This window comes from Symphalangus syndactylus, chromosome 23 (assembly GCF_028878055.3).
Source record: "Symphalangus syndactylus isolate Jambi chromosome 23, NHGRI_mSymSyn1-v2.1_pri, whole genome shotgun sequence".
Taxonomy (NCBI): Eukaryota; Metazoa; Chordata; class Mammalia; order Primates; family Hylobatidae; genus Symphalangus; species Symphalangus syndactylus.
Window position 1 is genome coordinate 59,384,729 of NC_072445.2, and position 13,164 is coordinate 59,397,892.

The window sequence follows — 13,164 nt, forward strand, 5'->3', positions numbered from 1 at the left end:
GCTTTTTAGTGGAAATGGCAGGAGGGGAAGGATAAAAAAGATGTTGCTCATATAGAACAAATGTGAGGGGTGAGTCCGGTATGGCATTATAGAGACTTGGGGAAAGAATACATTCTGATGGTTCTTCCTGAGAGGGCAGCACGGAAAGGGTAGGAAGAGGTCATCGGTTCAATCTGAAACCTCTCGAGTTTGAAGTGTCTGTCACTAGGGGCACCCAGTAAGTTAGCGCTCTGACGAAACGAATGAGAGGTCAGGAGATGGCAAAATGCACCAAGCTCCCTCGCTTAGCTCCTCCAGATTCTGTCCCGAGCGTTCACCTGACCCTTCAGTTCTCCTCCTGTCTCCTTCTAAATGCCAGTTTCTTAGGGAAAGGCTTCCTCACCTCCCCACCCCATTCACATGGAGGCATCCCTGCTAGGTGCTCCCACAACATCCTGTACCTCCCACACCACAGCACTTACCAGGCTACAATGGAATGGCTCCTTCCATTTTTTGGTACAGTGGCTGGCCCACAGAAGATGCTCCATAAATACTCATTGAGAAGTTGGGAGGAAGGAAAGGGCAGGTGAAAGAGGGAAGGAGACGGGAGAAAAGAAGGGAGGGAGGTTAGGAGGGAAGAAAAACCTGGAGTTTGGAAAAGAAGTGAGGTCTATGAGTGCCAATTTAGAGGCCATTCACAGAGGTAACAGATAAAGTCCAAAGAAGAAAGAAAAATAAGGCTATAATGTACATATAGAGAAAATGAACAAAGCTCATACATTTGGAAAGAAGCGGGAGTGGGAAGAGCAGGAAGATTAGGAAAGAAGACACAGGAATGATTTCAAGGGTATGAGAAAAATCAAGGCAGAGAAGTGCCACTGCAGTCAGGGAAACACAGTTTGAAAAAGGGGAGGCTAACATGGCATGGGGAGGGGGAGGATCATGATTGAGGAAACGCCCTTTTGTCCAGGCATCCAGGAAGGCTGAGGTGGAAGAAGTCGGTGAGACAGAGTGAGGGTGAGGCTTCTGCAGGTGTGGGCTGGGAGTGGACACTCCACCTCTAAGAAGTGTGGCCCTGGGAGGGAGGAGGAAGATGTGCTGGCAGCTCAAAGGAAGAAGGGGGCTTGGGTTTTCTTTTTCCAGTGTAGGAGTCTAGGGAGATGTGAGACTATTCATAACCTGTAGTGAGAGAGTCACAGTGCAATGGAAGACACAGGTCATGGGACAAGATCAGCAGAGATTGTAGGAGGACTAATGCTCAAGTTCAGGGACAAAGGGGACATTCTCCTGTAAGAGGAAGAGGAAGACATCGTTCCTTAAAAGATAAAGGAGAAAGGGACAGGTAAGAATAGCAAACATTCAACGTGGTGAGAGAGGTTGCAGAGTCCCTCTTGGATGAGTCAGAGGCATTTGCCAAGTAAGTAGGTCAGGTGAGGGGCAGCAGTAGATGTGGCGCTGGGTCTGGCAAGAGTGAAAAAGATTTGGAAGTCCCTCTCTGGTTAAACAGGAGAGAATGTGAATATACATGGGAGGTCTGGACCCCACAGAGCCTTTAAAATAAAAGCACACATGCCCCGAAGGCTCACTAGTTTCTAACAGCTTAACTTTGAGCGTCCAGGGAAGAGTGAGCACAATAAGACTAAGACTTTCTGAGAAAAGGAAAAGACTTGTATCCATTCCAAGAGTTGGTCCAACAGCAAAGTCAGACCTCCAGGTTGCTCCCTGCAGGGACAGCCTGCCCACTCCCAACCTTACCTTTTAACCTGTTTCCCCATCTAGCTTTCAACCCTGAAGCCCATGCCCCCAACCCAGCTGTGAGTCTCTTGGAAGTCATGACCCCAGGCATGGCTGGAGCCAGCCTAACAGAAAGGAACAGCAGGGAATTACCTATATGATGGATAGAATGAGGTGGGTGCAGAAAATGTGTTACTACTTTAGAACTTCTTATTTCACTATTAGAAATGTGCCTTTAAGGCTGGGCACAGTGGCTCACACCTGTAATCCCAGCATTTTGGGAGGCTGAGGCAGGTGGATTGCGTGAGCTCAGGAGTTTGCAACCTGCCTGGGCAACACGGTGGAACCCCATCTCTACTAAAATAAAAAAACTTAGCCAGGCATGGTGGCGGGCACCTGTAATCCCAGCTACTCAGGCAGCTGAAGCAGGAGAATCGCTTGAAACCGGGAGGTGGAGGTTGCAGTGAGCCGAGATTGTGCCACTGCACTCCAGCCTGGGTGAAAGGGCGAGACTCCATCTCAAAAAAAAAAAAAAAAGAAAGAAAGAAAGAGAGAGAGAGAGAGAAAGAAAGAAAGAAAGAAAGAAAGAAAGAAAGAAAGAAAGAAAGATCAAAATGGGAAGAAATAGTAACTAGGTTGAGTGATCGATGGGTTAGCTTGATGGCGGTAATCATTTCAGCATGTGTACAGATATCAAAACATCATGTCATACACCTTAAATATATGCAATTATTTGTCAATCATACCTCAATAATGCTGGGGGGAGATATCAAAGTGGGAAAAGCAGTACCTAAATAGGGAGGTCAGTTGTGGGCATTTGTGGATTGCCTTGACCCTCTGCCTTTTTCTAAAAATTAGCCAATATCAGCTATCCCAGGGAATGAGAGTGGTAGAAGGTGACTGGGATAGGCCATTTTGGAAAACAGAGTGGAACTAGACAGACTGCTACAGTAGGGACTTCCAGCCACAGGAACACTGAGTACTTGAGATTTTAGGATGGGAGGGAAAAGAAATGGAGATGAAAAGCCTATAAAAAGGAGAAGTAGACAGGAACCAAAACAAAACAAAGCCTTGTATGCTCCATAATTTTACTTGGAGGTGACTTTATCTGAGGGACAGTGGAGTATTTTGAGAAAGAACCAGTCAGCAGAGAATTTTGCAGAGCCCAGAGTGGGATTAGGTCAGAGTTCATTCCAGCAAAGCAATCCACCCAGGTTCAGCGGAATCAAGTTAGGGAGGTCTGGAAGGAGGACAGGAAAGAGGGAAGAAGAACGGGAAGAAGGGAAGAAGGGAAGAAGGAGGCAGGAAAGGGTGGGAGGGAGCCATATGGGAATATTTTGAGAATTCAGAGCTGGTTCCACAGACACATTTCAACATGGGAATGCCAGATGCTAGCAATGACTGGATACTGCATAGTTCAGAAGGATGAGCTGCTGGGCACCTAGGCCCCCCAAAAGTCCATGCAAGCTTGGATATTCTGACTTCTGGCTTAGCCCCCTCCCTTCCTCCCTTCTCAGTATTAGTAACATAACATTCTTTCGATAATTTTTCTTTTAAAGGAGATACTACTCTTACTAAAAGGTCAACCAGCTAAAAATATTTTGCTTGGATTTTCCATGCACTTCTGTTCATGATTTCTTTGCTTCTAGCCTTGCCTGGGAGAAATGACCGAAGCATTTTCCACCCGCAGGGAATCGTTTTCCAGGCATTGGTGCCAATGTTTGTCTTCTCACTCTTCCTTCCCTGCTTTACCCTTTTTGGTCTTATCAGTAACTTTCGGAAGAACCAAATGAAATATTTTATTTTTAAGGAAAGAGTCCAACCTCTCTTTGACATTTTAAGCCAAAGGGCCCGAGTTCCTTTTTAGTAAACCCCTTTACGAGAGCAGAAGCAGGGTGCTGTGGCATGTGGGATGGAAATGGGGGTTTTCCTTGGGACAGGACCCCAGGTGTGATGGGGCACCTGATGGCCCGTGGATAGGACCAGCAGCTGTGCCACTGGTAGAGCAATTTGAGGGGTGCCCCAAATGGTACCTGGAATTCCTACTGGCAGAATCACTTGTTTGGGCCAAAACTTGGAAGATTCCTACTCAACCTTCTCTTCCTGGAATGCTCTTTCCTCCATTTCTCTACCAGGTGAAATTCTACCATTCTTGAGATGGAGTCTCACTCTGTTGCCCAGGCTGGAGTGCAGTGGTACCATCTCGGCTCACTGCAACCTCCGCCGCCCGGGTTCAAGCGATTCTCCTGCCTCAGCCTCCTGAGTAGCTGGGATTATAGGCGCGTGCCACCACGCCCTACTAATTTTTGTATTTTTAGTAGAGACGGGGTTTCACCATGTTGGTCAGGCTGGTCTCAAACACCTGAACTCGTGATCCACCTGCCTTGGCCTCCCAAAGTGCTGGGATTACATGCATGAGCCACCATACCCAGCCCTACTCATGCTTTAGTACACAGCTCAAAGTGTACCTGCTTGGGATTAGTTGTTTTGTTTTCTAGGTTCTCATAGCAGCTGACTCCAACCACTGTCGTGGTACTCAACTTGTCATTTATCTGCTTGCATGCCTGTCTTTCTATAGCATACCCTCTCCCCGTGAGACCCTTCCATGCTTCCAGGTCAGCCTCAGTCTGATTATCTCTGTAAAAATAAGACCTGGAACCTAATGGGTACTGTTAAAGAAAAAATTATGTGGACACCTGTCATTATGGCAAGGAAGACTATATTCAAAACTATTACGATAGGAGAGAGAGATTTAGGTCAACCCCACGTGCAGCAAGGATATGCAAGGATTTACAGCAAAGAACAGAGTGAGGGGGAAAGTGACTAGGAATTACTAAGAGGAGACCTCAGAGGGGAGGGAGATTCTGGCTAAACTGACTTAGAAGGATTCTTTGCTAAAAGTTGTTTGGGCAGACCAAGGATGGGGTGGGGGCTACCGTCAAGGCCTAATGAAAAAGAGGGCTTAGAGGAGCCTAACTACATTTTGGTCATGGAGCAACTCTTTGTCAGTACCAAAGAGTTTATAAAATGAAAGGCTCTATCTCTAAGAAGTAGCTCATTCTTGTCATTTAGCCCTATTCACATTCTTCTCTCTGTAAACAATTACTAGCCATGTGACCAAGATTCTCTCTTTGACCAACTGTAGGAGGATCCTCTGAACTCTCTTCTCAACTATGCATCGACCTTTGGACTTCCGTGTTAGTCTTTGCATTGCCCAATTTAGCAAGAATCCTGCTAAATCTGTTTAGCCAGAATCTCCCATCCTTGGTATCTTACCAGGTTCCTCGTCTGCACTGTCTCCTAGGTGATATGTGATCACACTGGTCTGTCTTCAGTCAGAATCCTGCTAGGTTACTTTAGCAGAATCTCCTGTTACCTTTGATGTTTTCTCTAGGAATTTTTCATCTGCTGACCTTGTGTACTAAGAGCTGAGCCCAATCTCTCATGCCCACTGCAAAACCCCCCTGTGGTAGTCTTGACATCTACCTCAATAGTCCTGCTGAATAAAGTCGGCCTTACCATTCTTTAATAAGTGTCAGGAATAATTTTTTCTTGGACATGTTTTGTCACCAACCCTGGCTAGAGAACAAGCTGCATCCCTGGGCATTGCCAGGGGACTGGGAGGGTGGGCCTGGGGGCTGTGCTCTGGACAGGGAACCTGGGGCCATGGGTCCCTGAAAGCCAGGGTGCTGGAGGTAAGGGCTGCTGAAGACCAATCTCACTCCCATCACAATTGTGCCTGAAGCCAACCCTTGCCATCAGGATGCCAAATTCTTCTCATATCCAATGAAACTTTCAACCTGTTTCTATTTCCTAGTCAGGGAGAGTTATTTTTCTTTTTTCTTTTTGCCATTAAAAATATTTTTATTTAAATATTAAAAAGTAGCATACCTTTTCTGTTTCAAGGTCTTTTGTGTTTTGAGAACATCCTTCAGCCCAAACGCGGTCCCCATGGGAATTTCTTTTAAGACTACAAAACCCGAGAATGCAGGAGTGAATGGTAGACAGCAGATGTGCCCAGGAAAGGGTGAAAGTAAAAGCTGAGTTCTGCTTATTTTTAACCTGTTTTTCTCAGGATCATCTCCTCCCATAAGGAGCTTTATGTCAATATGATACGACTCTCCACAGAGTTTATAGAACCGGGCAGAGATCATCTGATCTGTCCCTGACATGTCAAAGCTTGGAAAGAAAAAGAAAAAGGAAGGGAAGAAAAGAGAAAGACTGAGATAAAGAGGTAAAGGCATTTGCTGAAGTCCCCAGCTGTCTCAAGGGACAGGACGAGAATTTCCATGTCTCACGAGGGAAACTTACATGCTGTTGGTGGGCATGTAAACTGTTACAACCACTATGGAGAACAATACGGAGATTCCTCAAAAAATTAAAAATAGAACTACCATATGATCCAGTACTCCTACTTCTGGATATATATTCAAAGAATATGAAATACTATGTCAAAGGCATATCTGCACTCCCCTGTTTATTGCAGCACTATTCACAATGGCCAAGATATGGAACCAACTTAAGAGTCCATCAATGGATGAATGGATAAAGAAAATGAGGTATATTCACACACAGTGGAATTCTATTCAGCCATATAAAATAATGAAATCCTATCATTTGTGACAACATGGATGAGACTGGAGGACGTTGTGCTGAGTGAAACACAGGAAGACAAAACACAAGATCTCATTTCTATGGGAAATCCAAAAAGGTCTAACTCATAAAAGCAGAGTGATGGAGGTTACCAGGGGCTGGGGGGCAGGGGAGAGGTGATTAGGGAGATGTTGGTCAAAGGATACAAAACTTCAATTAGAGGAATGAGTTTCAAGAGATCTATTTGATAACATGGTGAATATAGTTAATAACAATACATTATACACCTGAAAATTGCTAAGAAAGTAGATTGTAAGTGTTCTCACCACAAATAAATAAGTACAGTTATGTGCTAAATAACAACGTTTTGTTCAGTGATGGACCCCCCCACCCCCCACCCCATGACAGTGGTTCCATAAGATTATCAAAGAGCTGAAAACTTTCTATGGTTTAGTGACATGGTGCAAGGCATTACTTGTGTTTGTGGCGATGCTGATGTAAGCAAATCTGCTGCACTGCCAGTCATATAACAGTCTACCACATACAATGATGTATGCTACATAATACTTGATAGTGGAAATAAACAACTATGCTACTGGCTTATTATGTATGATGCTGTACTTTTTATTATGATTATAGAGTGTACTCCTACTTATCAAAAAAAGTACACCCTATATTTGCACAAGGACAAAATCTAACAACACGTTTCTCAGAAAGTATCTGTGGTTAAGCCACACCTGACTGTAGTTGAGTCAATGCATATGGTAATTGGCTTGGTTTAGCCATTGCACAAAGTATACATCTATCAAACCGTCATATTGCACACCATAAATATATATTATTCTTATTTGTCAATTTGAAAAAGGCTTTTTTTTTTTTTTTTGAAACAGTGTCTCGCTCCGTCGTTCAGGCTGGAGCGCAGTGGTGCAATCTCTGCTCACTGCAAGCTCCGCCTCCCGGGTTCCCGCCATTTTCCTGTCTCAGCCTCCCGAGTAGCTGGGACTACGGGCGCCCACCACCACGCCTGGCTAATTTGTTTCTATTTTTAGTAGAGACGGGGTTTCAACGTGTTAGGCAGGATGGTCCTGATCGCTGACCTCGTGATCCGCCCACCTAGGCCTCCCAAAGTGCTGGGATTACAGGCGTGAGCCACTGTACCTGGCCTGAAAAAGGCTTTTTTTTTTTTTAAAAAAAAAAAAAAAAAGAATCTCCACATCTTAACTCTTGGCCTACTGCAGAGCACTCCCTGACTTACCAGGAGCCGCAAGCTGATACCTTTTCAGATGCCTTTTATATTATTAGTTCACTCATTTGAATTCCAAAGTTCTGAAAACTTGTTTACAAAGGAGTTTTCCTGTAAAAATAACCTAGTGGTTGTCTCTGGCAATTGCAGATAAGCTGCTTTAGCTTGCATTTTGCAGAGGAAGGGAAAGGGGCTGTCACTTGTTCCCACTGCATGACATTCTTACCCTTGCACGGTGAGAGGCAGGAACCAAACTTCAGCTCACCATGGGAAGCCCAGGGGGTCTCTCTCAAAGCTCCGGCGTTTCCTGACAAGGCAGGCCTGGTGAGGAGGCAGCCACCCCAATACATACTGCAGATTTCAAATAAACTCCAAACTAGAATCACCTGCCTCATTCAACTTTTTACTGTTAACACCAGCTGGAGCTAACTCAATCTAAGGTTAAATTCAAACTTTGGATATATTATAAATATAATATATACATAATTTGTGTTATAAATATATATATATAATTTGTATAAATATACTTTAAAAGCCATTCTATATAAGTGTGCTATAAATATATGTGTGTATACACTTAGATATTTTAAGTTTTTATTTGAAATAATTTGAAAGATACAGAAAAGTTGCTGAAATAATACAAAGAACTGTCATATCCTCTTTACCCAGGTGTCAACATTGGGCTACATTTGGCTAATTATTTTCTATAGATAGATAGATAGGTAGATATTTTTACTCCCCTAAAGCATTCATGAGTAGATTACATACATCATTCCTCTTCACGGCCGAATATACCAGTGTTTGCCTGAGAACAAGGGTATCCTCTTACATAACCACAGTGTAATTATCAAATTCAGGAAATTTAGCATTGAGACAATACTGTTATCTAATCTACAGTTTATAAAACATGGTTATAGTGTGCCCCAAAAGTCTTGGTACAGGGTAAGCTATTTAATGTTTTTAATACAACAAAGAAAAATGTTTTACTCACAGCTGAGATCATTCATGAGAACCTTCCCACTAATTTATAAGAACAAATTATTTGCTCCATATATTATTAATTGATCTAGATATTTTTAGTTTGCTTCTTGACCTAAAGGCTCTAGACACATCTCTATAAATCCAAGAAGGCAATCCCTGTCCTGAAGGTACCAAGTTGGTGTGAAGGAGCTGAGAGTTTATTATAAGTGCAGGTGATCAGAGGAAGTTCCAGGGGGTAAAATACAGCCTTTAAATATCTTAGCCAGATTTGGGCTTCTGGGAAAAATGAGAATTAAAATGTAGGACTAGAAATGCTCTTTATGAAAATTACCCCAGTACTCATAGGAAAAAAAAAAAAAGCATAACTCACAGCCACACCAGGAAACTGACGGCAAGTCTGTAAACCAAGAGCAGGATCGTGACTTGTCCCCAGCGCTCTCACTTGGGCAGGGGCAGGGGCCAGGGCCACTCTCCACTGTGAGTACATGGGGTGTGTGTGAGTGTGTGTAGTCGTTTTGTAATAACGGAACATTGGTATTGTATCAATACCACTTACCTGTCCTCAGCCACACTCAATCTCATCCCCTTTGCTTCACGTCACTGGAACACGCCATTGAATAGATGTCCCATCAGGGCCAGGCTTTCCTCCCCTATCTCCTCCCCTCGTCTCTGCTTTGAGACTTCACCCCAACAATCAATCTCTCCCACTCTTCTCTCTCTCTCACCTTCCTTCTTTCTCCATTGGCTTCTTCCCTCGTGACTCCGAACCTACTCAAATCTTTCCCAGGAACCCAGTCCAGGTGCAGCCTCGCCTGCAGAAAGCCGCCATGCTGGGTGTGGTGCCTGGGGAAGGTGAAAGGTCCAGGAGCAGGTTCAGAGGTCAGAACCCCCATGGACATGTGATGGAGGAGCCACCAATGAAAAGAAAGCAAAACAGTGCCTTCAGTCCAGAGAGGGGCTGGGATGGGCGTGGCAGGGGCCAGGGGGCCGGGTGGTGAAAATTAACTTTATACAAGAGATAGGATAAGGATAGAACTAATAGGCCAAGGGACATAAATAAATGTTTGGCTTGTAATAACTACTTGCTAAGTGTCTTGTAGTTTCAAATTCTCAATACATAAGAGTTTACTTTTACTTATCTGTAATGCCCTGGGCCTCAACTTGTGCCCAGATAAGAACCATTACAGAGAATTCCCATCAGGCATTCTCTCCCACAGTTAATGAACTTTAAAAAGAAGAAAAAGAGAAGCTGCCAAGGGAATTCTTGTTTCAGGCTCTAGGCAAAACCTGCCATGTTGAGGTCAATTGGTTTCACCTCCTTCTGACCCGCCTTTTTGCACAGGAGGTAATTAGGCAGATTGGGTTTCAAGAAGTCATACTCAAGAGCCAGCCCAGGTGTCTGCTTCTGCCTGTTGACGGCAGCTAACCTTAATGCTAATGAAGACTAATGTGCTGGTGAGGGTCTCAAATCAACAGCCACCAGCAGTTCAGATTAAGAAGGAGAAATGGGCCGGGCCTGGTGGCTCACACCTGTAATCCCAGCACTTTGGGAGGCCAAGGCAGAAGGATCACTTGAACACAGGAGTTTTGAGACCAGCTTGAGCAACAGAATGAGACTCCATCTCTACAAAACATTTAAAAATTAGCCAGGTGTGGTGGTGTGCACCTGTCCTCCCAGCTACTCTGGGGGCTAAGGCAGGAGGATCACCTGAGCCCTGGAGGTCACGGCTGTGAGCTGTGACTGTGCCACTGCACTCCAGCTTAGTGACAAGAGGGAGACCCTGTCTCAAAAAGCATTAATGAAAATTGTAAAAGGAGTAAGACTTTTGCAACAGCATCCTCTCTATTGCAGGCAAACAGAGCAGCGAGGTTCAGGGATTCCAGAAAAGGCAGGCATTTGACCAGACAGCGTGCCTGCCAGTGTCAAGGGGAATGATCTTGATTAGAATGGTCTTCTAGCGCACCACTTCCTTAAGTATGTCTATAGACAGGCTCTGTTCCAGCACCACAGTTACTTTATAAGCTTTAAGCCTCACGACAACCTGATGAGGTAGCTTTGAAATCACTTCAGTGAGGAAACTGAGACTCAATGAGATGAAGTCGCTCCTAAGATGATTCAGCTCCTAAGTGGCAAAGGTGGAATTCGATAGAAGATTCCGACTGGGAAGCCCTCATTCTTTCCCACTGGGTCTAAAAAGCAGACACTAAAATGATGTTAGAGCCAACAACTGTACCCCATCCCTTGCCTGCCCTCCAATTTCAGATGGAGGTACACTTTTTCAAAAAGTTTCAACTGCCTGTGAGATACAATTCCAGCCCTTTCTCCTGGAGTTCAGGGCTCTGGGCTAGCACCTGCTTACCTCTCAGTCCTGCCTCCCACAGCTTCCCACTGTGGCCTCACTTGTTCTGACCCCCAGTGTGTGGGTTTCTGGTGCTCTTTCACCTAAGTATCCACATCTGGATGTTCTCTCTTCATGATAAGCCACCGCTTCTGCCTTCAGAAACTCACACATGAAGACTGCCCCACTGCCAAGTCATCTGTGAAGCTGTCCCTGACCTTCCCAGACCCCTGCAGCTGCTCCCTTCCGTGGAACCCTGTGACATTTGGTCCAGACCTCTCATTTGACATTTGCCAGTTGCAAACTTGGGTTTTATATGAGGGTGCCACATTCATAGACTACCTGGGCCATGGGTAGCGAGTGCCAGCCTTGGGTTTTGGGTCTGGGAAGCCCCAGAAGGACACCCAAGTTAGGAAATTCCAGACAGAAATCTGCCAAACATGACAGCATAGGGCCGGGAAGGTTTTGGAACCCAGGGGCCAGGCAGAGGATGAGAAATCAGGTCAGTAAATATTGGCAGGCTAAAGAGAAACAACACCGAGCAGTGGGATTACAAACTTAGATAAAAACTTAGATGTCAGCCAGGTGCAGTGGCTCATGCCTGCAATCCCAGCACTTTGGGAAGCCAAGGTGGGTGGATCACCTGAGGTCAGGAGTTCAAGACCGGCCTGGTCAACATGGTAAAACCCTGTCTCTACTAAAAACATAAAAATGTGCTGGGTGTGATGGTGGGCGCCTGTAGTCCCAGCTACTCGGGAGGCTGAGGCAGGAAAATCGCTTGAACCCAGGAGGCAGAGGTTGCAGTGTGTTGAGATCGTGCCACTGCACTCCAGCCTGGGCTTAAAACAAAAATAAAAAAATTAGATGTCAAAACCCAGCTCAGGTGTAGTGTGATGGGCCAGAGACCTTTGGGATGGGGACCAGAATGAACCTTAAAAAATATGCTTGCACGCGCTTCCTGGAAGACCACAGCATCAACTAGGGACATTCCTCCTATTGATGTTGATTTGTTAAAAAAGTATTTATGGAATTTAAACACAGCCAAATAGGATTAGAACTCAGAGCTTTCCACGGTCTTCAATATACACCTGGCAATTGTGAATCTCTAAGACAGGAATATAGAAGGCAAGTTTTATCGAACTTATTTCAATTCCTTGGCCAAGGAATTCTTTCTCTTAAGAGCCTCTCCCGGGGGCCAGGTGTGGTGGCTCACACATGTAATCCCAGCACTTTAGGAGGCCAAGGTGGGCAGATCACGAGGTCAGGAGATTGAGACCATCCTGGCTAACACAGTGAAACCCCGTCTCTATTAAAAATACAAAAAAAATTAGCCGGGCATGGTGGCGGGCACCTGTAGTCCCAGCTACGTGGGAGGCTGAAGCAGGAGAATGGCGTGAACCCAGGAGGCAGAGCTTACAGTGAGCGGAGATGGCGCCACTGCACTCCAGCCTGGGCGACAGAGCGAGACTCCGTCTCAAAACAAACAAACAAACAAACAAAAAGCCTCTCCCAGTTAGTGTTCTTTAGAACAGGGGTCCTCAACCCCCAGGCTGCAGATAGGTACCAGTCTGTTGCTTGTTAAGAACCAGGCTGCACAGGCCTGGCACGGTGGCTCACGCCTGTAATCCCAGCACTTTGGGAGGCTGAGGTGGGCAGATCACGAGGTCAGGAGATCGAGACCATCCTGGCTAACACGGTGAAACCCCATCACTACTAAAAATAGAAAAAATTAGCCGGGCATGGTGGCGAGTGCCTGTAGTCCCAGTTACTCGGGAGGCTGAGGCAGGAGAATGGCGTGAACCCGGGAGGTGGAGCTTGCAGTGAGCCAAGATCACGCCACCTCACACCAGCCTGGGAGACAGAGCAAGACTCCATCTTAAAAAAAAAAAAGAACCAGGCCGCACAGCAGGAGGTGAGCGGTGGGCCAGCGAGCATTACCCCCTGAGCTCCACTTCATGTCAGATCACTGGCGGCATTAGAGTCTCATAGGAGCGCAAGCCCTGTTATGAACTGCGGATGCGAGGGATCTAGGTTGTGTGCTCCTTGTAAGAATCTAATGCCTGATGATCTGAGATGGAAGAGTTTCATCTTGAAACCACACCCCACTCTGTCTGTGGAAAAATTGTCTTCCACAAAACCAGTTCCTCCTGCCAAAAACGTTGGGGACCGCTGCTTTAGAACACACTTAATAAATGCTATTTACGTTTAGTCTGACCCATTTGTCATTGTGGCTAACAAAGGGGGAAGATTGGAAAATTTGAGAGAGAGGAGAGAGAGAGATCAGGCTTTATTTTA